The sequence below is a fragment of the Triturus cristatus genome, chromosome 3_1 (assembly GCF_964204655.1).
Source record: "Triturus cristatus chromosome 3_1, aTriCri1.1, whole genome shotgun sequence".
Lineage (NCBI taxonomy): Eukaryota > Metazoa > Chordata > Amphibia > Caudata > Salamandridae > Triturus > Triturus cristatus.
The window spans coordinates 574,274,735-574,299,455 of record NC_140583.1 but is presented as its reverse complement, the minus strand read 5'-3'; the positions used below and the strand labels follow the sequence as shown (position 1 = coordinate 574,299,455).

General features: G+C 48.9%; 1 protein-coding gene across 2 annotated transcripts in view; it reads right to left on the bottom strand.

The window, feature by feature from the left end:
• Positions 1-24,721, bottom strand: part of CHD2 (chromodomain helicase DNA binding protein 2) — a 1,941,047-nt gene that overhangs the window by 1,708,262 nt on the left and 208,064 nt on the right. The gene's annotated exons all lie outside the window — the stretch shown is intronic.

Below are 24,721 nucleotides of genomic sequence, written 5' to 3'. Positions count from 1 at the left end.
TGCCAGTGTAGATAGAAATGTTGTAACCTCCCCCCTACTGGACTTCTATGTGGCTGGGAGAGGTGTAGGTGGTCATTGTTTGAGGGGTGGGAGTTTTGTTAGTGATTGCACGGCCTCTAGAAAGATGCACTGGCAAATTGACTCTGATAGGAGCCCTGTTATTTATGCCAGTGCCTGAGTGAGTGGAGGTACTCCCTCTGGCTACAAACCTGTACTGACCCCTACAAAAGGAACCACGGTGTAGGTATGTCTGTAGTGCTCCCATTGCTTTAGCAGTTTGTGTCCTTTTTTTATTTTAATTTTAAACTTTTCTAGCATTTTATCCACCTTTGGACCAAATTGATTTTGTCCATCAAAGGATAAATTGACCAAGGCTTTAAAAAATGGGACACTATAGACATCAAGGGTGAGTGACCTATGGGCTCGAGGGAAAATAACTCAATTTGCTACACTTCAGAAAGAATACGAACGAGCTGACACAGAAGTCTTCATATACTCACAAATACGACGCGGTCCCAGTGGGGGAGGACATACCGGAGGCCTCGCCACTGGATGAGGTTCCTGTCTGATTACATGCACTGCAAGGCCATACCCCGGGGACCAACAAATCAAATTATTGATAACTTACCCGGCCCACTCGTTAAACTACACAAGCGTTGGCAGGCTGATATTGGAGATTTAGAAAAAGAGGGCTGGAGGGAGGCACTGATGTCACCACGCGAGGTTGCGGTTTCCTCACTCGTGCAACTAAAAATACTCCATCGATCATACATCACATGCCCAACACTGGTCAAAAGGGGCAAAACTGTAGACGAAGGGTGTAGAAGGTAATGTGGGGATATTGGCACTTTTTACCATATTATTTGGGACTGTCCTAGGATCCAACCATATTGGGGAGCAGTAGTTCAACGCATCAACGTTGTCAGGATGGGTTTGGGGGGGGCTGGGGGGGTCATCCGGGTTTCCCCGGACCTGTGCCTCTTGTATATATGGGAGGCGACTGACTTGAATCGTGCTGAGCAGCTTTGGACCACTATGGGTCTTATGATCGCAAAGCGTAATATTGCTCGGAAGTGGAGGGTGTGCGGAGACTCCATCCCTAGTTTAGTGGGAAAGGGATATGGACTGATGCATGATCGCGGTGGTGGAGGTCTATAAAAACAGAGGATGCCCCTGAAAATAGGAACGGGTTTGGCGAAAGTAGAACGCGCACAGAGGTAATCTAAGTAACCCCTCCCCCCCCATACCTGTGGGGATCATGCAGGAGAGGTGAGATTCACTGGGGTTGTCCACGATGAGGACGTGTGATTTGATCTTGATGTCTGAGCCGATATGGGGCATTAAGATATGTAATCAAGTGCTATGTCTTAAATGTGTAGGTCTAGCACTGCTGCTGTGGTTGTGTGTTTATTTAATAAAAAGATTTTACATAAACAAACAAAAAAAGGGTAAATGTACTAGGTGTTGCTGTACAGCTGGTTTGAAGCTGGAGACCCCGAGTAATACGCCTGATAAGGACACTGGTGTTGACCCCGTGGGCACTTGTGTCTGCCGAATCTAGGGCGCATTGTTTAGCAGCATTAGATATAGTCCTGCTTTCTTCCACCAATTGTGTACCACGTTGTTCATATTGATCAGGGAGGTGTTGCATTTTGTCCCATGTGGCATGATTATATCTGGAGAGCAGTACAGGAGAATTTGCAATACACATGTGGTTGGCTGCTTGTGCAGCAACATCTGCCTGTGGCATCATCTTTTCTACTCTTCTGAGCAGTAGGAGGCACATCTCCTGTGCCTTGTGAATTTGCTCTTTTCCTGGCTGTTTGTACCACTAATTAATCTGGTGTATAGTCAGGGTCCAATGGGCATGCTCTATACTTTTTTTTTTTCAATTTGAGGGGTGACTATTCTAGATTTAACTTGCTGATTAAATGTGTCTTGTGTAGAAGAAAAAAATACCTTCAAGCATAGGGAGTGACTGAGCTGTTATTTGTGACCTATAAAGTGTTTCTACCAGGAAACCATCCTCTTGTGGGATAGTGGGTAGGGTTACCTTATGGTATGCGACAGCCCTACTGATAAGATCATGACGAGATGCTGTATCATCTGGTGGTGATGGCTTGGATGGGTAGATGTTGGGATCGGTTTCATCCAGTGGATAGGTATCATAAATATCCCAAGGGGCAGTATTGGGATCTCCTTGTGGGTCTGTGAAATAAGGGATATTGTATTCCTCTGGTTGGCCATCACCAGTAGGTGAGTGATCTGGTTAAAAAAAAAAAGTGGCTGCTCTGCAGACAAGTGTTTAGGAGAGGGTGTCTGCACTGGCCTTAAAGGAAGAGAAGATGAAGATGGAAGCTGAGGTGAAGGAATAGGAGGAGGACGAGTAGAAGGAGGGAAAAAGATGGGGCTTGTGCCTCTGTCGTCCTTTGGTGGATGGGTTGGCTCAGGCCCAGCAATGTACTCCTCAAATGTGGACTTCCTTTTGGAAAATGTAAGGGAAACAGTGGTGGTGGTGGTTTGGTGCCTAGTTTCCAAGTGTCTGGATGTACAAAAATAGTCTTTTGGCCCTTGTCTTGCAAGAGCTCAAGAATAGGCTGCAATTGTTGTTGTGGCTCAGTGCTACTTTTGTTTTTTGGTATCAAGAATGTGGTTGAGGCTGAAGAGCTTTTCGTGCCCGTTGCGGTCTTTTGCATATGTGTTTGATGCCTACAGCTAAGGAGACAGTTTCAACGTCTAAGACCTTGAGGGTGAACCATCTTTCTGTTCCAAGGCTTTTTTCGGATCTGATGGACGAATTACTTACCTTTGGTAACGCTTTATCTGGTGGAGACATGATCTATCTGCCGATTCCTTATCTTTGAACCTCCAGGCGTTAGGCTGGATCTGGAAGATTTTTGATAGCAGTACCCCTGCGCGCCGATAGGTGGCATCGATCGACGTCATAGGTGTCGGGTTCGAGGTCATCATGACGTCCGCATTGTCTATACAGACGTTACCCTGGTGTGCTGACATCAGTACTTTTCATGACTTTCCACGCCAGAAGCGCAGAGCCATGAAGTGACTGACCATGGTGTATTAAAAAAACAGGTCTCGAAGGGAAACAGCCCTGACCCTAAAACTAATCTGCAGTGAGGGGAGGATGGGTGGGTCAGTAAGGAATCTGCATCTAGATTTTGTTTCTGGTAAACAGACATAATATCTAATTCAAAATATTGACAGGACAGAATATCGAGTTTTTAATATAGAATGGACAGAATATCGAATTGCCAAAATATAGTGGTGAAGAATATCGAAAATCAGGTAAGAAATAAAATATCGATTTAAATAATATAGAAGTAAGTAATATCAACAGTCATAATATAGTTGTTAAAAATATCGATTTTGTTATAGTGTTTTAAGTGTTAGTGTATGTGTTAAAAGTATGTATACATTTTGGAATGTATGTTTGAATATTTTTAAAGTTAATTTAATTGTAAATAATTAATTATTGAAATAATTGTTGTATATTGCTAATTAATTTATTCTTAATTAATTATTATTGGTATTAATTTTATTTATTATTTTTGGGTATTGAAAATTAATTGATTGTTAATTATTAATAGGTTATTAATTAAAAAAACATTGGTATTTATAATAAAGTAATTATTAAATATTGTTTGATTGGTAATTAATTGCACTATTTTTTTTAGTTATTAATAATTTATTTATTTTTAATAAAATATTAAATTATTATTTTCCCTACTATTGCACTCACTGGAGTGGGAATAGTAAGTTTTACCGCTACGCTATCCAACGCTTTCCCTACTATTGCACTCACTGGAATGGGGAATAATAATTATTACCCCTACGCTATCCAACGCTTACCCTAGAGTTGCACTCACTGGAGTGGGAATAGTAAATTTTACCCTCCCGCTATCCAACGCTATCCCTACTGTTGCACTCTCTGGAGTGGGAATAGTAATTTTTACCCCTACGCTATCCAACACTTTCCCTACTGTTGCACTCTTTGGAGTGGGAATAGTAATTTTTACCCCTACGCTATGCAACGCTTTCCCTACTGTTGCACTCTCTGGAGTGGGAATAGTAATTTTTACCCTCCCGCTATCCAACGTTTTCCCTACTATTGCACTTACTGGAGTGGTAATAGTAAATTTTACCCGCCCGCTATCCTATGCAAAAAATATTGCATTTTTTTAATTAATATTACGTTAATATATATGTATTATTATTTCTTTTTACTTACATTAATTATTTATTGATTTTAAAGTAATTTAAGTATTTTTAAGTATGTTTCAGGATTTGTACGTGTAATACATTGTTTAACTCTTGCACTATCTGCATCCAGTAGCGATGTATTGACTGACAATTCCATAACGTATGAATGAAGGAGCCTCTTTCTGAGTGACATCGCAGCCACTCCGGCGTCTCTGAGCTACCCATCGCGTGCAGTTTCGCCCGGTCGAAGTATACCCTATGGAGGATTTTGAACTGGACTAATTGGGAGTCGAGCTTAATCGCCACCTCTCTGAGGTGCATCAGGGCCATCTCCCAGTCTATATCTTCTAGTGGACCTACAAGGTCTTCCCACTTGCCCCGGAGTGTCCTTAGTTTGTCAGGCATATTGTTTATTAGAGTTTTGTAGGTCCAGGAGACTGCCTTCTCCTGTATCTCTTCCTGTAATAACCGACCCTCTAACGGGACATATTCTGGGAGCTCCGTGATATCCGGTTTCTGCTCCAGCCATGCGTGTTGGAATTGAACATATTTGTAGTGCTGCGTATCCGTCAAATTATAGTCCGCTTGCAGGTCTGAAAATGTCATCAGAGCGCCCGCCGCGTTATGTCTCCCAGGGTAGTGGTGCCTGTAGCGTCCCATCTCTTCCTTGCAGCTTTACAAGCTCGGGCAGGCATCGAAACTCACATAGTGGTGTGGATTTCGTTAGCCGTTTGTCCCAGCACATCTCCCGTTCGGCCTCCCTCCATGGCGCAATCACTCTCTGCGTTGCGGGTAGAAATCTTCTAATCCCTTGCCCCCCATAAATGTAGTGAAGGTGTGAGCGTTTGTGAAAATGGAGTCGCTCTAGTGCGTATGGGGTGTGGTCCTGCGGCACATGTCCCCATTCGTTGAGAACCACTAGGTGTGCCGCTCTATAGTATGCCCTGATATCTGGTAGAGCAATTCCTCTGTTGTATTGGCTAAGTTGCAGCATTCGGAGCGACACTCGGGGGTGTCCTCCGTCCCACAGCAATGTGCGCAGCTCGGAGTTTATGGTATTGAAGATTGCATCCGGTATTTTATGGTACGTATTTTGGAGGACCTACAGTAACTTAGGCAGGGTGATCATTTAAACATTGAACCCAGGTTTAATAAAATTACTAATCTGGCTATACGAGCTTTTTAACATCACTATTTTTGAAACTCACTGCACTAGGAAACTATTTTTTTCCCTGATCACTACTGTACTAACCAGTGGTTTACCTCCAGGTGGAGGAAGCATAACCACTAACCCTATGATGATGCTGTCACGTTTATAAGAACCAGGCGGAGAATCAAGATATACCGCCAATCCACCTTTGTACGTGAATGAGGGTTTTTTATCGGTATACTACACGAAAATTTACAAACCCTGGTTACTAAGATCAAGTGATCCATTCCCCATTTGTTATTTGATGTATAAGCAAGGAAGCTGAATGGATCACAGTTCCTTCTTTCTCCCCCACCCTTGACATGAGAGAGCCATGGTGGCAGCCTGCGCCCAGGTAGAATGGGCACTAAGTCCTTCAGGGGGCTATTTCTTCACCAAGGCATAACATTTTACTACAGGGATAACCCAACGTGATGTGGTCCTCTTCTGTACAGCAAGTCCCCTCTTACGTATCCTACCAAAAGCTGGTCATCCACCCAGAACGTTTTAGTGCGATCAAGGTAGAACGACAACGCTCTTTTTGTATCCAGGCGGTGGAAATGCTCTTCTTCTTTAGAAGAATGCGGCGGAGCATAGAAGGTGGGCTAGGTGATAGATTGTCCCAGAGTGAAAGGTATTACTACCTTGAGCAGAAGAAAAGTCCTAGTGCAGAGTACTACTTTGTCCGGAAATACAGTCAGGTAAGGAGGCTAGATGATGGAGCCTGCAGCTCACTCACCCTTCTCCCACAGGTTATTGTCATTAAAAAGGCTATTTTTATAGTCAGCAGCCAAAGGGGACAGTTGTGCAATGGTTCAAATGGTGCACAGAGCAAGAAGGTGAGAAGCAAATTAAGCTCCCACTCAGGCATAATAAAAGGTCAAGGGACAAACAAATGAGTGAGCCTCTTCAGAAATCTCTGTACAAGAGGTGATTTAAAAAATGATGGTTGGTCTGGCAACCTAAGCAAGCAGACAGGGCCGAAAGATAGCCCTTCACGGTGCCCAGAGCAGAGCCTTGCTGAGCCAAGGAAAGAATAAATAGAAGGATGTCTGAGAGGGAGGCAGATAATATTTACAAAATTATTGCCTTTGGCAGGCATATACTGACTTTGTGGAGGGATGCCTGGCTGCCAAGATAACTTCATAGACTTCCAACTGTAGCCCTCGTGCCCACGCAAGGAGGTGGAGAGTGAACAGGTTTGGGTGGAGGACCCTCCCCTGCTTCTGCAACAGAATATCCTCCTGAAGGGGCAGCCTGATCGGAGGATCGATGCTCATTTGCAGAAGCTCGGGGTATCACACTCTCCGTGCCCAGTCCTGAACCACGAGCATGGTCTCTCCTGATCTTCTTGAGCACTATGGGCAGGAGTGGTATCGGAGGAAAGGCGTACAGGAAGCCTGTGCTCCACTCGTGAGGAGAAGCGGCGCCAAGCAAGACGCCTTGGAAACTCTATGGTGCAAAACTGCTGACACTGCGCGTGCTCTTCGGAGGCAAACAGATCTAACCAAGGCTCTCCCTACTGTTGAAAGAGACCTTGCACCACCTCCAAATGGAGAGGCCACTCATGATTCGCAGGGCACCGATGGCGGAGTTCATCCGCACTGATGTTAAGAGAGCCGAACAGATTTTGAACCACCAGAGTAATGCCCTGTTGTTGCAGCCAAGTCCATAGATGCAGGGCCTCTCGACAGAGGGTCCACGACCCCACCCTGTTGGTTGCAGTAACAAATGGCGGTAGTGTTGTCTGTGAGCACTTAAAGTAGCCTTCCCAGGGGGGCGCTAGGTGGCGCACAACCGTAATGGCCGCACGCCTGTGAGGCTCCGGGCACTTGACTCATTACTTCGGCTTTTATCCTGCTCGGATGGCGGTAGTTTGCCCCCCCGAGCCAGCGATAGCTTCCTGATGCTTCCCGTTCTGTGTCACCCCAAAACTTTCTCCTGAAGATGTCGCCTCACGCTGCCATCAGCGGGAGAGGTTCGCCCAGGGGAGAGGCGGAGACCTGCGGTGATCTGAGGGCGGCTGCACTGCTAACGAGAGTGCCGAGACTGTCCACGCGGTGCCTGGGCCGCGGGGTCGGCGGAGCTGCTGGCCTCTTCGCCACTGCCATTGGAGGTACCAGAGGTTGGCCTTCCGTCGCGGGACCTGCTGCAGAGGCACCCGGTGTTGGTGATTGCTGCTCTGGATGGTACATGCGGTGAGGCAGACTGTAGCTGCGCGCTGCCCCAGGCGCGATCCTCATCCTCTGCCGAACTTGGCTCCCATCATACCTAGCACCTGAATACTCGGCTCTTTTGCGGGGTGCCGCAGATCTCGACGTCCCGCTCCCCACCTCACCTCGTGTCCACGCACTACTGCCCTTGCAAGAGACTGTGCAGGGCCTGAGTGCGGGATACTTTTACACTGGGGACTACTTTGCAGCCATTGGCTCCTGCTATTCCGATTGGCCCCACTTCTGGAAATTGACTACAGGCCATTGCTTTACTCCTTCAGATGAGGACGCTTTGCCTTTAATGAATTATTTCTTCACACCCAATTAAGTCCCACAAACAATCAAGCCCGAGTCTAAGCCGGCTGCCAACTTGTGACATTTGCCCTGGTGGGGGCGCCTGGTCGGGCCTAGCGCGCGCATCTTCGCGCAGGTGGGCAGCGCTCTCCCCTCCTCTACACTCCTCTCCGCAGAGTGCTGCGTGCCTGATCTATTGGTGTTGCTAACTGCGCTCTGCTTTGGCTGTGCTACTTCTGGGCCCCGCGCCGGAGACTGCTCTCCTGGCCCCTTGCTGCCGGACCTTCTTGCCGCATCCCAATTGCATCTGTCATAATAGCGGCTCTGCCTTCACCGCTTTACACCGCGCTGCCAATCCTCTGCTCAGAGACAGACTGCCTCCGGCTCCGCCACCCCCATTGTTTAGCAGCGCATCTGTTGTTGGCCTTGCATCCCATCTGTGCCCGTTCACCTGGTCCGTTGCGCAGGAACTATGGGGAAGTCTGACAGCCGCCAAACCAAACTCCTCTTTGATGCCAAGAGATCCGCCACGCGCTCCTGCTCTGAAGAGGTGGATCCATCAACTACTGCGTCTTCATCGGTCCCTCCGCCAGCTTCGGATGATGAGATCAAATCCTTACTACTGGACATGCGACGCAGTCTGACTGACCTCTCCACCAAGATGGATTCAATGAATACGCGTATGGATTACAAAGTCCAAAAAGTGGAGAAACATGATGAGCGGATCAAAGAAGCGGAGAAAAGAGTTTCCGATACAGAGGACAATACCTCGCGGATGTCCCGTCAAATGCTCCAGATGAACAAGCTCTTAAAGGTGATTGCCGCCAAGAATGAGGATTTGGAAGCTTGAAGCCGGCGTAATAACATCTGCGTTACCGGAATTCCTGAGAGCACCAACACCAGCAAGATGGAAGATTTCCTCGAACGCCTGCTACGCACCACCTTCGCGGCAGAAGCCTTTTCATGTCAGTTCATAGTGGAGCAGGCGCATCGATCCCTTGGTCCGCGCCCTGCCCCGGGGGCCACCCCGAGACCGATAATTGCGCGCCTCTTAAATTACAGGGACCGGGACGTTGCGCTGAAAATGGCCAGAGATCGCCAGAGTTTACAATTTGAGGGCACCAGATTCTCAATCTACCCCGATTTCACGATGGCTGTGCAGGAGGCCCGCCGTAAACTTCTCCCGGCCAAGCAAAAACTCTGCAAACTACAGATTGACTATGCACTGCTCTATCCAGCGCGTCTGAGAGTTACCTACCGGGATAAGCATCATTTTTTTACGAACGAGTAGCAGGTGGATGACTTTCTTCGCGGCATCAAAAAAGACACTCAGGCACGGGGCTCCCCGGAACGCCTCTCCCAATCGTCATCTCTAAGTGCCGACTGACCTCCATTTCTTTTGTACCTCTGATCGCTGGCCGCCTCCTCGTCTCACATCAGTGAGGAGCCGTACAATTTCGTTGAGTTCTGCTCTCCTTCTGTGGCACATCTGACCTGCCATCATTCTGGCCATACGGCTTGGGACTCTGGGGAGTGATGTCACGTTATCCGCACTCTTGCAGTACCCAGCTAGTTTCGAACTACACAGTTCTTTGCTCCTCTCTTCGACCACAGATAAGGCCTGATGCGGACTACATAATGACTGTGTCGTCTCTTCGTTATGTGTTATCAACATTATAGTCCTTATGTTGGAGCGATTTGTTCCCCGACTGCTGGTGCTCCTTGGGTGATGGTTTTCTTTTCATGGTTTATTCTCTTCAGTCTCCCTACTTATCTAAATGTATGGTGTGGATGCAGCTGCCGGTCATTCGATCATTACACTGTATTTGCGAAGTACCCTCCCCCCTTGATCACCTGCATTGGGGGAGGCATTCGTTGCACACCGGCGTACCCCCACACGGGAGATCCCCTTAGATCACTCTACTTTTGTGATGACTTTGTCCTTATTGCACAGTTGCAATGTGTTCGTGATGTTGGGTGATGGTAGTGCTGCTGGCACATTTGGGGTGCCACTGTGGGTGGGGGGAGGGGGGTTTATGCTCATTGTTTGCATTGTTTTTTTAATCCATTGACAAGCGCAGGCACTCTTCGAAGACACGCATGGTATTATATTCTTCGCAGGTCACTTCTTCTCCTTACTAACGTATCCCTTCCTGTAAAAACACGCTGAGCCCCTCCGACTTAATCTAATGTCCTGGAATGTTCGGGGCATTCGGGACCCTCGGAAATGTAGGCATATCCTCTTCTACCTAGACAGACATCATATACACATAGCGGTACTGCAAGAAACCCACTTTGACCCCTCCCGCTCTCCCACATTCACCAGTAAGTGGGTCATGACATGTGTCTTCTCCTCTTACTGTACGTACTCTAGGGGGGGGGGGGCATTCTGGTTAGGCGCAACTCACCCTTCATCCTGGGAGGTACGCAGCAGGATCGCTTGGGGTGCAGCTGCGTACTCTGGGGCACGCTTGGGACTCAATCTGTCACGTTAGTGTGTAGCTACGGCCCTAACACCGATGACCCGGATTTTTACACCACATTATGGGGTCAGATTCTACAAGTAGGCTCCACCCATATTATTTGGGGGGGTGACTTCAACTCTGCTTTCAATCCAGCGCTGTACAGATCTAACCCTCTCCCCATCCATTACACCAAAACACAAGCAACCATACAGGGGATTCTCACAGCCCATGGGCTTACAGATGCCTGGTGACATTTTTACCCCGGGGAAAGGGAAGGTACCCATTACACTGCTCACCACGCCTCATGGGCCAGGCTGGACTACTGGGTAATCTCCCAAGGCGCTGTTTCTTGGCTTGAACGTGCAATCCATCTCGCCAGGACTTATTCAGACCATGCGCCCTATTGCTCCACCTGATATGCGCTCCACACCTCGAATCTGGCGGCTTGCTCCTGAGGCCCTGCTTGACACAGTGTTCAGAGCAAAGATAGGTGAGGAAACCACCGCCTTCTTTCAGAATAATATCGACTCCGCCCCATCGATAGGAGTGGTATGGGAAGCTTTCAAGGTTACCATACGTGGGGCCTTCATGGCTAAAAGCTTCGGGGTCCTGCGCGATCTGCGCCGTACCCTTTATAGACTCGAGACTGAACTCAAACAGTTAGAAGCTGATCTTTGGGGACCGAATTCGGGTCAAAATCTTTCTGCATTTAGAGAAAAACTTGCGTAATATGAAAATGCAGCCGCATCGGAGGCACGCTTTCTCGGGCAATACCATACTGCGCGCAAATATGGTGAGGGTGAGCGCCTGGGCAGGCAGTTGGCACAAATGATACGGCGCCCAAGATTCGCTAATTATGTTCTCGAGATTAAAGATTCGGAGGGAATGCAGCGCAAAGACAGTCAGGACATTCTGCGTACCTTCACTGACTTTTATGCCCAATTATACAACACTTGCAGAGCCGAACCTCCTGACTTCGCCCCCTTCCTACAGGACATCACGCTGGGCTGGTTGGGTGATGCACAACGGGAGTTCCTCGTGGCTCCATTTGAGAATGATGAACTGCCTGAGGCAATTATGCAAATGCAGTCTGATAGGGCCCCGGGATCTGACGGCCTCCCTGTAGATTTTTATAAAGTTTACATAACCCAGCTTCTTTCCATTCTTAAGATAGTCTTTAACGAAGCACTAGAGGTAGGATGCCTGCCCCCCTCCATGCGACTCTTGTTAATTTCGTCCCTTCTCAAGCCTGGCAAAGCAGAAGACTGCTGCGACTCATACCGACCTTTATCCTTAATTAATACGGGTACAAAAATTCTTGCAAAGCTTCTAGCTAACCGCCTCAGCCTCTTGATGGACAAGCTGGTGCTCCCGGACCAGGCCGGCTTCGCTCCTGGGCGAGCGACATTGCATAATCTACACACACTCTTCTCCACTCTGCATACGATAGACCCAAAGATACCCATCGCCGCGGTATTCCTTGACGCTACAAAAGCGTTTCGGTGGAATGGGACTACCTCTCTGTGATTTTACAAAACATGGGTTTTCCGCGGGGATTTATATCCTGGGTTTGCCTCCTCTACACTGAACCCGTAGCGAAAGTCCTTATCAATGGTCACTCCTCATCTCCCATCCCGATATCACGAGGGACCTGACAGGGGTGCCCGCTGTCGCCACTCCTGTTTGCCTTAGCAATCGAGCCCCTTGCAGCCAAAATCAGACAATACCATCAAAATAAGGCACTCCGCTGCCCCCTCCGACATATCCTGATCTCTCTGTACGCGGATGACATCACGCTATACGTCAGAGAGCCCCAGATAAACCTCAACCCGCTGCTTTGAGAATTTGTGCGCTTTGGGGGTCTGTCTGGGATCCACGTAAATTGGTCCAAATCTCAACTCTTTCCTCTCACCTCCTCAGTTACGGAGTTTGCCCCGGATTTTCCAATTGAATGGTGCCCTGACGAGGTTAAGTATCTCGGTATCTGGATATCCACAAATCACAATGAATTGATGCTCTAGATGGGATAAGAGATAACGTAACCTGCTGGATCGCCCTCCCGCTAATCATGGCAGGCCGTATATCCTTAATTAAGATGGTCATCCTTCCTAAACTCCGGTATCTTTTTACAAACGTGCCCTATGATCCAGGTAGGGTTTTTTTCTCAATGCTCCGGACGGAGCTTATTCGCCTCACTTGCCCAGAGTGCAGTGGGACACCCTTACTCGCCCCTACACACAAGGGGGGTTTGATATCCCCAATTTTGAACTCTATTATATTTGCGCACAAGCCCATTATGCACACTTCTGGTTTCACCCCCCCAGGTACATGCCTCAAGTGGCAGCCGAGCACTGGCTGTCAGATCTCATCCCACTAGACTGCGCTATCTTTGCTACTGGTGCTGGTCGTGCGGAGGTCAGGACCCCGATCGCTACCACTGCTAGGGCATGGCAACATATTGTTACCAGGACCCGGGCCCCTATGCTTTATTCGCCTCTGCTTCCCTTGTCCTATCATGCCGGTCCTTCTGGAGGGAGTGTTTAAAAGAACCCTAGCTAAGTATGGGATTAAAACTTGGGGGGACCTCTACTTCCGGGGCAGGTTCCGTACCTTGCAGCAGCTCTTTGCCTCCATGGACCTTTTTTTATATATATATATACGGTTGCAGCAGGGTTTCAAGGCCCACACCCCTTCCTTCCCCAGGGAGCCACCAGAGGTCGCTACCCTTCGCCTTATATTGGCTGAAGATGCACCATCTCATCTAGTGTCTTCCCTTTATCATTCTTTGTACACCATTCAGACCGCTTCACAAACTTCCTCCAAAGATAAATGGTCTGCAGAATTGCAGCTCACTATAACGGAAGAGCAGTGGACCTATTGCTGTAGGCAGACGGAACATAGCACATCTAGTAGCCGTCTCCAGATACTCCACTATAAATACATCCATCGTACATATTATACACCCATTAAACTCCATCGCTTTCGGGTGCGTGACGATGATAGAGAAAGATAGGGGCTGACTTTCTCCATCTGGCATGGGACTGCGCTGCCGTGCAGAGGTACTGACTCCAGGTTTTGGAAGCCTTGGAACAAATGACGTCGTTACACCTTCCACGCACTCCCCTCTTCGCCCTTCTTGGCTATACCGCAACCATAGCAACGAAACACAGGAAGTTCGTCTCCTTCAGCCAACTCCACGCCAAACGTCGTATTGCATGCTGTTGGGGTCGAGGTCGGGTGCCGAAGTTTAAGGAATGGATCCAAGATATGGTATTCTGGCAGGACCAAATGTACACATTTGCTGAATTACTCCCACTTTCTTCCCGGCCCGCGACGATTGCGGACCCCTCACAACATATTTGCTTGCTCATCCGGTTACAGTTGCTGATGATCCACAACCCGACTCTGTGGCAAAGGCCTGTGCCCCCCAGATCCCTGACATTTTGACATGAGTCTCCCCTGAACACCCCCCTTAATCCTCCCCTCTTCCGAAATAGCTTTAGGATTGAATGCTGCTACAGTGTGTAGTGTGTGGTCTCTCGTATTAAGTTGTCTCTAGTGCCCCAATGTATGGATTCCTCGCTCATTGTGCTTTCTTGGCCCTCAGATCACTTTTCTTGGTCTACGGTATCCGTTTCATTTGTATACCTGCACTGATACTTTGTCTGTACTCTAGTCTGCCTGCTTTGTTTTTTTGAAAAAGTATAAATAAATTGTTACAAAAAAAAAAGTAGCCGTCCCATGAGGGAGTGTAAAAAGGCATTCAGTGTAAATCAGACAGCACGAAGCACCAGGAGGTTGATATGGAGCCTGGCTCAGCCAGAGACCAGAGTCCTCTGATCTCCACCTCTCCCAGATGGTCGCCCCATCCCAGAAGCAACGCATCCGTCACCACTGTGAGATCTGGTTGGGGAAGGGAGAGGAGTCTGCCTCTGTCCCAATCGCGGTTTGTCAGCCACCTCTGCAGATCTTTCGCAGTGCCCTCCGATATCTGGATGAGGTCGGCGAGATTCCCCTTACGATGTACCAACTGGGACTTCCAGTCCCACTGCAGAGCCCGCTTGTGCCACCTGACATTGTCCACTTGCGGAATGCAGGAGGCACAACAGCCTCAGTCATTCTCATCAAATCCAGATTAGAGACTGAAACATAGGAATCGTAACCTGAATATCCTGGACTCACCGCTCGGGAGGATAAACCTGAAACTGCACCATGTCCAGAACTGCTCCGATGAAAGGGAGCGTCTGAGAGAGGGAGTCCGGTGTGACTTCAGCACGTTGATAGTGAACCCCAGCAAATGCAGGAGGTTCACTGTAGTCTGGAGGTGGGAGACAACTGCTTTGGACGAGCCCACCTTCAACAACCAGTTGTCGAGATAGGGGAAGTCTGGAACCCCTGATCCTTGCAGATGCCATCACCTTTAATGCACTGGTGAGGCAGAAGGGGAGCACGGTAAACTGAGTGCTCTTAGCCCACCTTTAACTTCAGGTAGCGGTGATGGGCAGGGACCGGAATATGGAAATAGGTGTGCTGCAAGTCCAACACTACCATCAAGTCTTCCGGGTCCAGGGCAGACAGGACCTAAACAAGGGTGAACATCTTGAACTTCTCCTTTTTGAGGAAGTGGTTGAGGGCTCCAAGGTCGAGGATAGGACAAAGGCCTCTGTCCATCTTTGGAACCTGCAAATAGCAGGAAGAGCAACCACCGCATATTTCTGGCCCAGAAACGATCTCTATAGCTCCCTTGGCCAAAGAGAGTCTTGAATTCTTCGCGTAGTGGTAAGGTGATCCTCTGTTAGCCGATCGTAAGTTGGAGGCATGGAGGGAGGGGTAGTCTTGAAAGGTATGGTGTATTTGCAACACCCACCTGCCCTAGGTGATATCCCGCCAGTGGTGGAGGTGATAGCATACCCCGCCATCAACTGGACAGCCATGATCAGGAGGAATCGGACAAGGAAGGTTTTGCAGTGGAGGAGGGGTTTGTGGCTTGACCTGACTTCTGGCCACCCGACATGCGAGGTCGGGGTGAAACGCACCCACAGCCCCGCAGAGTTGCGGGGTCCTCTAGCTGGAATGGGGATGGTGCAGTTGGAAACCCCTTCCTTAGCCACGAAATGGGCATAAGGCAGACCAGGATGAAGTGGAGAGGCCCAGGGACTTGTCTGTAGCCGGCAAATAATTGAAGTGCTCAAGCGCTGCATCTGCCTGGTCTCCTAAGAGATGGGAGCCATCAAAGGGCATGTCCAGAAGGTTAGCTTGGACATCCCCGAAAAAAGCCAGACATCCTCAGCCAGGAGTAGTGACTAATTTTTTATTTTTTTTAAATAATTTTATTGAGTTTTCCCCAGCCAGTGCAACCAAAAATCAACGTTACATACAATAGTCTCTTGCAAGAGACCTAATCATCATAGGACATGTCAGGAGAAACGGTTCTTCAACAGCCAGGAGTAGTGACTAATGGCCATCATTGAAGAAATTGCTCTGCCTAGCGAGTCTGTCATGTCTAAGCCACATCGTATGGCAAACTTTGCTGCAACTCTCCCATCTAACAGCTTGGGAGAAGAGAGCCCAGTCCTCCTCCGAGACTCTTGGCAGCACTTGCACAACCATATCCCATAGCTAATTAAAGTAACGGCCCAAGAGGTGTTTACCGACCGCAATGCTAGGCTGGTGGAAGAAAATACCTTCTTACTGAAGTTGTCCAGCCTTTTGGATTCCTTGTGCGGGGGTGCATAAGGGAACACGTCCTGGGAAGTGGAGGCTTGGATCACCAAGCTCTGTGGGGTGGGATGGTTGGAGAGAAAATCTGGGTCGCCAGGTGCAGGTAATGTGGCAGCGGGCAATAGTTTTATTCACAGGAGTCCCTGTGCTGGGCTTGGACTAAGTGCCCTGTAGAATGTTGGTCAAGGCCTCGCTGACAGGAAGCAAGGGTTCCGAGGTAGAGACACCAAGCTGCAAGACTTAGTATTGACTGCCACCCTAGGAAGCTGCAGGTCCAAGACCTCTTCAGCCCTATGCACCACCACTGCAAAAGAATGCCCCTCCTTCGTAGCTAGGTTAGGGGGAGATAGCATGCCAGATTCTGGGGAAGTCTAAGTCGCTGGCATCACCCAGGTCCTCATACCAGTCCAGTTCTTGATTAGGTTGCGGGATTTCTAAGGGGACCTTCTGCCCCTCCCAATCTTCATCATGCACCCTAGCCCTTCAGAATAGGGCATTGTGCAAGGCATGAAGCTGTACAGCTCTGTCGGCGTCGGTCTCGGCGTCGCTGAACGCCCAATAGGCTCCGTGTCATCTGGAATGACGATGGGGGAAGACGGCGGCGGTAGGTGCCGGCAACGCTGAGGTTCTAGGCATCAGACACAGTGCCAGGGAAGGTCGAAGTGGTGCGGCCAGTCCGGATCCAAGAATGGATCCAAGAGGAGGCCGTAGCCCGAGCCAGAGGCACGGAACCCACAGGGTCTCCTTCTACTGAGCATGCGGGGCCCAAAGGCGCGCTGGCAGGGTCAGGCTGCCCAAATATGGCGCACATGGCATCACAGAATTCTTTTAGCTGGGCTTGGGTCGCTCCCGGTCCCTGAAAGGGAGGGAAACTGAGTCGACCCAGGCTCCTACTCCACAGAAAGGGGCCTCAAGCGCAGACACTCATCTGTCTCGTTGCATGACAGAAAGGGTGAACTCTAAGCACACTTTGACTTCTTGTGCTTCTTATGGTGCTTCTTACCTGACCGCAATGACTGACTGGAAGGAAGAAGACTTCGACTCCCCGCAGAGGTGCTGGAACTTCCATAAGTAAGATCGACGAGGCGACCTCTGTGGTGCTGTACGCCAGGCCGCAATTAGCTTTAAGAACCGCTCCCTCAAAGCCTTTGGCACCATTGCCCGATAATCGGAGGACAACTTCGGGTCGTGATAGCACTCAAGACACCAAAGACACACCAGATGGGGGTTCATGACCAACAGGGCGCAGTGACAGGCGCCGCACAGCTTGAACCCCGAGGTCTTCTTGCTGGACATACCTACACACCAAAAGGGCTCAACAAAAAGTCAAACAAAAGTCAGTCAAAGAGTGACAAGGGGTAGCTCTTTCCGACAGATCTTTGCTGGCTGGTAAGGGGTGGCGCCTATATAGACGCAAGGGACGTACTGACAACAAACCCAACGCCTACAACATCACGTGGAGTCGACCAATGCCACCTATCGGCGCAAAGAGTGTAGAAGGCTGGTTTAGTATATGGTGCACACTTATTTAAGTGAAGCACCTTGAACTAATCCTTGAACTAATCCAGACAACCCTTATGGTGATTTAAGTGGTCTTAGACAACCATAGAAAGCTCTTTAAGTGGTAGTTGTGGAAAACAGCCTTTAGGCTTAATCCATAAGGAGTGTTATGTAGCTTGTTTTACCAGAACTAATCATATAGTGTAGGTTAAATAAAAAAGGAGCACACAGTGTAGTTAAAAAAAAATAAGTATATTTATTATACACACTCACTAACACATCTCTATAGCTCCCTTGGCCAAAGAGAGTCTTGACTTCTTCGCGGAGTGGTAAGGTGATCCTCTGTCAGCCGATCCTAAGTTGGAGGCATGGAGGGAGGGGTAGTCTTGAAGGGTATGGTGTATTTGCAACACCCACCTGCCCTAGGTGATATCCCGCCAGTGGTGGAGGTGATAGCATACCCCGCCATCAACTGGACAGCCATGATCAGGAGGAATCGGACAAGGAAGGTTTTGCAGTGGAGGAGGGGTTTGTGGCTTGACCTGACTTCTGGCCACCCGACATGCGAGGTCTGGGTGAAACGCACCCACAGCCCCGCAGAGTTGCGGGGTCCTCTAGCTGGAATGGGGATGGTGCATCTCCTACCAGGAGATATCAACACAATACACACAATATTTCAAATGTAAACAGTTAAGTAAGCAAAAATACGCAGCGGTCTCCAGGGGGAGACCAAGCCACATAATAAAGAAGTGGAATGCAAATTGCGACCAAAGTCGAGACTTGGCAGGAAGACTCAGAAGATTTGGGGCCCAAGGAACCACCCAAAGGTAAGTACCCAGGAACCACACGGAGGCTGTGTGCAGAGAGGAAACACACTTGGATACTAAATGCAAGTCAATGGGAAAGTCACAGTTGCCGTTTTTAAGGACTCTTACCAGTGGACCCTGAAGTAACCCTGCGAAAGACAGAAGGTTGGAGAGTCACCCCACCTGTGGCTACCCCAGTAACACGGATACCTACACCGGAGAAGTTTGGTGCATAGGTGCGAAGTGAGGTCAGAAACCTCCGTAGACCACAATGGAGGACTTCAGAAAAGATGCCGCTGGCAAAGGAATCCAATTCTTGGAGAGGTACCTGCAAGCAAATTGGACAGTGTCTAAGCCACTCTGGGTCAATGACCATCGATGATGGAAGGTGCACAAGTGATGACTATGTCGCTGAAGCTGTGAGGACCAGGCAACACTGGTGAACGTTCACAAGCTGTCCCCTGTTGGAAGTCAAGAACCAGGGGGTTGGTGTCCAGCGAGAGCACAAACAAGCCTTGGTAGCAGCCACAGACGTGGCAAACGAAAAAGGTGCACCATTGAGACGAGCAAGGTCCAAGGGACACACCAAGTGCAGGAGAGTCGGAGCAGGCCCCGAGCAAGCAGGGGAGCCCACTGTGGCCAAAGAAGAATCTCAAGGGGACCCACAGGCCAAAGGCACAGGAGTCGGAAGAGGACCTTGAGCAGCACACCAAAGATGTAGGCCCACGGTGCAGAGGTTGCGGTGAGGACGAAGATCTTGGCAGAAAGAAGCTGGGGGCTGGAAGTTCTTGTAGCCAAAAGATCTCTGGAGGACAGAGTCAACAAGCCTTGGCAATGGCAAGTCGACGCAGTGCACCAGGGTTCTGTTCCAGCGGTTCCGAAGAGGAATACTGGCCTCTAAATTGTGAGGACAGACCTCAAAGGAGCTGCAGAGCCACCACCTGCGTTGCTGCGCCTTTTGGAGTCCCAGGGACGTCAAGAGCAGCAGACCCGTTGCGGTGCCTGCAGATGCAGGGGAGTGGCTCCTTCACTCCAAGGGAGATACCTTTGGGTGTATTTGATGCCCACAGGCCTGAAGAAGAGCCTGGATAAGCACATGCGACAAAGACGACTTACAGAACTGCGAGACCAGGAGCAGCAAACCTTCCTTGGTGCTGTCTCAGTTCCAGGCAAAGTCCAAGGTGCCCAGACGGTTGAAGCTGAAGTGGTTTCGAGTTTGAATCTTGTCCCACGATGAATCTGAAGAGCCACCCACAGGTAAGTCCTTAAGTACCCTAGAGAAAGGGTTGGGACGATTCAAGGGTCCCTCTCAGAGGAGGGGCTAGATAGAGATGAGAATCCCGTGTCCTTTGTCCAATTTTGCACCAGAGCAGAAGCCAAGGGCTCCCAGAACTGGCTTAAACCGGAGTATGCAAGGAGGGCACCAAATCTGCCCTTCAAAGCAGCGACGCTGGCAAGTGCCCCCAGCCTGAGACACTAAGTCCTGTCGGGGAGGTGGTCTCACCTCTCTGTGACAGGAAACCTATTATTCTACCTCCCCTTGCTCGAGCTCAGCTCAGCAGCAGGAGGGCAGAATTGTCTCTGGAGTCAGCAGCAGCATTAGCTTGCTGAGATGCCCTGGAAGGGTGTAACCAGGAGCACTGAGGGCTTCCCAGAGGAGCCCCCTGGTGCATGGAATCATACCTCCAACACCCGTGATGGCGTTGGGGTGGGTATGATTCCAACATGTTTGATAAGAAAAACATGCCCAGGTTCGGCACAGCCAATATATACTTAGCCATTGCGTAATGACACATGGCCACTATATGCATCAAAATGGCTGGCAGCACTTATAATGATTGGAGGATCTACTCTGGGTTTGTAGGGGGGTGTCCCGGTCATGTAGAGCACCCTCACACTTATAAGCTAGCACACTGCCTTCAGGATTGAAAGGCCTGCTTTAAGGGTGACTTATAGGTTTTAAGTGTAGTGACTGCAGATATAAGGAAACTATATCTGTCGTAAGTGGTACTAGCACCAGCCTAAACAGGCTGCAATGACAGGTCTGTACTCACAGTTTGAGTGGTCTTTCATCGGTGGCATAATACATGCTGCAGCCCATGGGAGTGCCCTGGTGTACCTATGCCCCATATACTAGGGACTAACATGGGTACAACAGTAGCCAATTGGGAAGATACCAAATTACTTACCACAGTGAACTTTATGGAGGAAGCACAGTGACTGGGGTCCTGATTAGCAGGATCCCAGTCAGACTAGTCAGAAAACAGAATGACACCAGAAAAAAGTGGGGGTAATCATGCTAGAAGGATCCTGCCTTCCTACACAGGGGTACTGCTATCAAAAGTCTTCCAGATCCAGCCTGACGTCTGAAAGTTCAAAGGAAGGAATCTGCGGCTAGATGTCTCAATCAGATCTATCTCCAAGTCTTTGCCTGACTTTGGGTGTGCTGATGTGGTCTGTTTCAGTACCGGCGCTGAAACAAAAATTAATGTCTTATAATTTTCGCCGCTAGTCGAAGGCTTTACAGGCGGAGTGGACTTGTGTTTGTGCGCCAGTTGGTGGAGACCTCCATGGCCCGAGGGCAGCAGGGCTCTGAAAGCCGGTTTGGGTGGTTTGGTAGGGTTTTCGGCGGCTCTCGCTGAGGTACTCTTGTGCCCCCGTCTGGAATCAGGGCGGGCATCTCAGCTGTCCCCACTAGTAACCAGCAATATCTGCACATCTGGTGGTGCTATCTGCACATCTGATGGTGCTGTCTGCACCTCTGTGTGTTCTGTTTCTTGTTCGGAGTCTAGCAACTGTTCCCCGAAGATGTCGGTTGCGTCTTTTGTGTGTCGCTACATGGTGGTGTGGGCCAAACAATGCTCCCTTCGCTGCCGAAGTGTTCTCTTCAACTGGAACACCAAGCACGCCTCACAGGAAGTCTCCTCGTGTTCCGGTGACAAACGGCGATTGCACTCTGTGTTTGTCTTGCTGAAGAGTACTGTTTTTCGGCATTGAAGAAGTGGTAGATGCTGGAAGAGCTTTTTGTGCCTGTTGCGGTATTTTGCATAAGTATTTTCGATGCCAACAGCTTAGGATGCAAAAGCTGAATGGCGGGTTTTCAATCCTTTGTGGAGGATGGCCTGTAGAATAGCGAAGAAGTTCTATAAGGCAGGCCCTGAGCCCAGGCGGGCTCTTAGAAATGTCCAATAATAACAACTGGTGTTGTTCGAATAAGAAAGCTGTTTGGTTGAGGAAAAAAACTGGTGCCGCAAAGGCCTCGGTGAGGAATCAAGCTTCGTTGTCGACATCCAAACCAGGAAAGAAGCAATTTACCAAAGGAGCCAAGCAACATGCACAATACACGTCGGAGGAGCAGTTACTATACTGTTTAAATTGAACACTTCTTCGAAGTGTAGCCATTATGGTGCTGTGGACTTCGTAATGACAATCTCCTAACACCATATACTCTTTATTTCAGCACTGCACTTACAATGCCCAGGAATGGACTTGGGTACTGTAGGGGTAGAGGGCACCTGTACCCTCACCATTGGCATAGTGCACCCAGCTTGAGGGGTGACTGATCTATGCCAGGGCAGTGGTTTGTAGGCATGGCACACAGAGATGTGTGCCATGTCGACTCTTCACTTTGTTCTGCACCAAGACACGCAGCCTGCAAAGGCCGTGTGTGAGTGAAAAGGTGATGCGCCTCTATGGGTGGCACAATAAGTGCTGCAGCCCTTAGGGGCCTTCCCTGGTCACAGGGCCCTGGGTACCTGTGGTACCATTTACCAGGGGCCTACCTGTGGCCAGGAATGCTAATTGGGTTTAGGCTTCAATGCAATTTTAGGGAAGGAACATAGGTCCCGGGTACCTGATTAGCAGGAGCCCAGGGCACACTCAGTCAAAGAACATCATCAATTCAGCAAAAAGTGGGGGCATACCATGCAGAAAGAGGGCACTTTCTCACAGATATATATTTAAGGTTTATTTGGGTTGTTGTGTTTGTAGGGGAATTCTGGTGCTAAGCTTTTTATTATTCATTTATTTGTTTATACAAAATATTTTAATTATGTAAAATATTTTATTTGTAGATTTAATCTATAATCGTAAAATGATCATTGTAATTTGTTATATAGATAATTGATTTTGTAAATGAATTTATTTCTATTATATATAAATTGATTGTAATAGGCTTTTTATAGTAACTGATTTTAAAAATCATTTGTTAAATTAATGTGTGTGTGCATTAATTTTTTCACGTTTTATTTTCATTTGTTTTGTCAGTGCTGGAGTTTTGGAGCAGCAAGCTGGGAAGTGTTTAAAATATATATTTTTGTAATTATTAAATAAAACTATGTTTCATTTCTTTGTATTTTTAATTGTTCATTTGAGTATTACAATAAACTTGTGTTAGACCAGACAGCCTTAGGGTGGTCTTACGCCAACTTCTTACTTGTTCCCCTCCATTTTTCTGTACTCGCGTTTGCTGGTTTTAGAACTCTGTGCACATTGCTAACCAATGCTAAAGTGCTTGCGCTCTCGCCCCTAACCATGGTAATATTGGCTCATCCCCAATTGGCATATTTAATTTAGTCCCTGGTAAAGTGCACCACATGTGCACTGGGCCTGTAAATTACATGCTACTAGTGGGCTGGCAGTACAGATTGTGCCACTCTCACTAGTAGCCTCTTAACCCATGTCTCATGCCTGCCATTGCAGGGCCTGTGTGTGCAGTTTTACTGTCACTCTAACTTGGCATTTAAAACCCTTTCCTTCGGTAATAATGTATCTGTAAGAAACATTAGTTAGTTAGATTCCTCACCTTAGAATATCCCCAGGCGTCAGGCTGGATCCGGAAAGATTTTTGTAGCAATACCCCTTGTGCGTCGCTAGGCGTCGTCTGCGGCTCCACGTCCGTCGTTGGCGTCGTGCGCCGGAATGACGTCGGAGTACTTAGACGCCGCCCTCGCGTGCTGACGTCAGTTCTTGTACATAGCTTTCCGCGCCAGGAACGCAGAGCCATGCAAGAGACCGACACTGGTGCCAAAAAGTCTAGGGCCCTGAAAAGGTTAACCTTAACCCTAGATGTCAGTTCGCAGAACGGGGAGGATGGGTGGGTCGGTGAGGAATCTAACTAACTAATGTTTCTTACAGATACATCGTTACCGAAGGTAAGTAACTTGTTCATCTGAAAGAAACACGTTAGTTAGATTCCTCACCTTAAAATAGATACCCCAGCAATACCAACCCGGTGGTGGGTCTGCGAACCAAGATCACACCAGAAAGTCCTGAAGAACAGAACGGCCAAAGAAGCCGTCTCTCCGGACTTGGCTGTCCAGGCAATAGTGCTTGGCAAACGTGTGCAGTGAAGCCCACGTCGTCGCCTGACAGTCACGCAAGGGAACTCCCCGGCCCAAGGCAGTAGTAGCCGCTGTGGCCCGGGTGGAATGGGTCCTCAACCCAACAGGAGGGTCCTTTTTTGCCAAGGAGTAACAATGTTTAATACACAACACGACCCACCGTGAGATGGTCCGTTTGTGTACCGCTTTTCCCTTCTTAGCTCCTACGTATCCAACAAAAAGTTGGTCGTCCACCCGGAACTGTTTGGTGTGGTCCAAATAAAAGGACAGCGCCCGTTTTGGGTCCAGACGGTGGAGACTCTCTTCCTCTTTTGAAGGATGCGGAGGCGGAAAGAAGGTGGGGAACGTGACAGATTGCCCGATGTGAAAGGGGGTCACCACTTTCGGTAGAAAAGAAGGACGAGGCCGGAGGACAACCTTGTCCGGATGAACAGAAAGAAAGGGAGGCTTAGATGACAGAGCCTGGAGCTCACTCACCCGTCTAGCCAAGGTGATAGCTGCCAGGAAAGCAGTTTTCAGGGTCAGAAGACGAATGGGACAATTGTGAAGAGGCTCAAAAGGAGCGCACATCAGAAAAGTCAGAACAAGATTCAAGTCCCACTGAGGCATTACGAAGGGGACAGGATGGAACATGTGAGTAATGCCTTTGAGAAAACAAGAAACAACAGGGGACTTGAAAAGAGAAGGCAGATCAGGAAGCCGTAAGAAGGCAGAGATTGCAGCAAGATAACCTTTCAAGGTGCCCAAAGCAGAGCCCTGCTGGGCCAAAGAAAGAAGAAAGAGGAGAACTTCAGAAAGAGGGGCGGAAAGGGGATCCACAGCCTTTGCTGTGCACCATGACACAAATTTGTTCCACCGGCAGGTGTATACCGTCTTTGTGGAGGGACGCTTGGCTGCCAGAATTACATCACAGACTTCAGGAGGCTAGTCATTGGCATCAACTGCCGCCGCTCAATCTCCACGCATGGAGGTG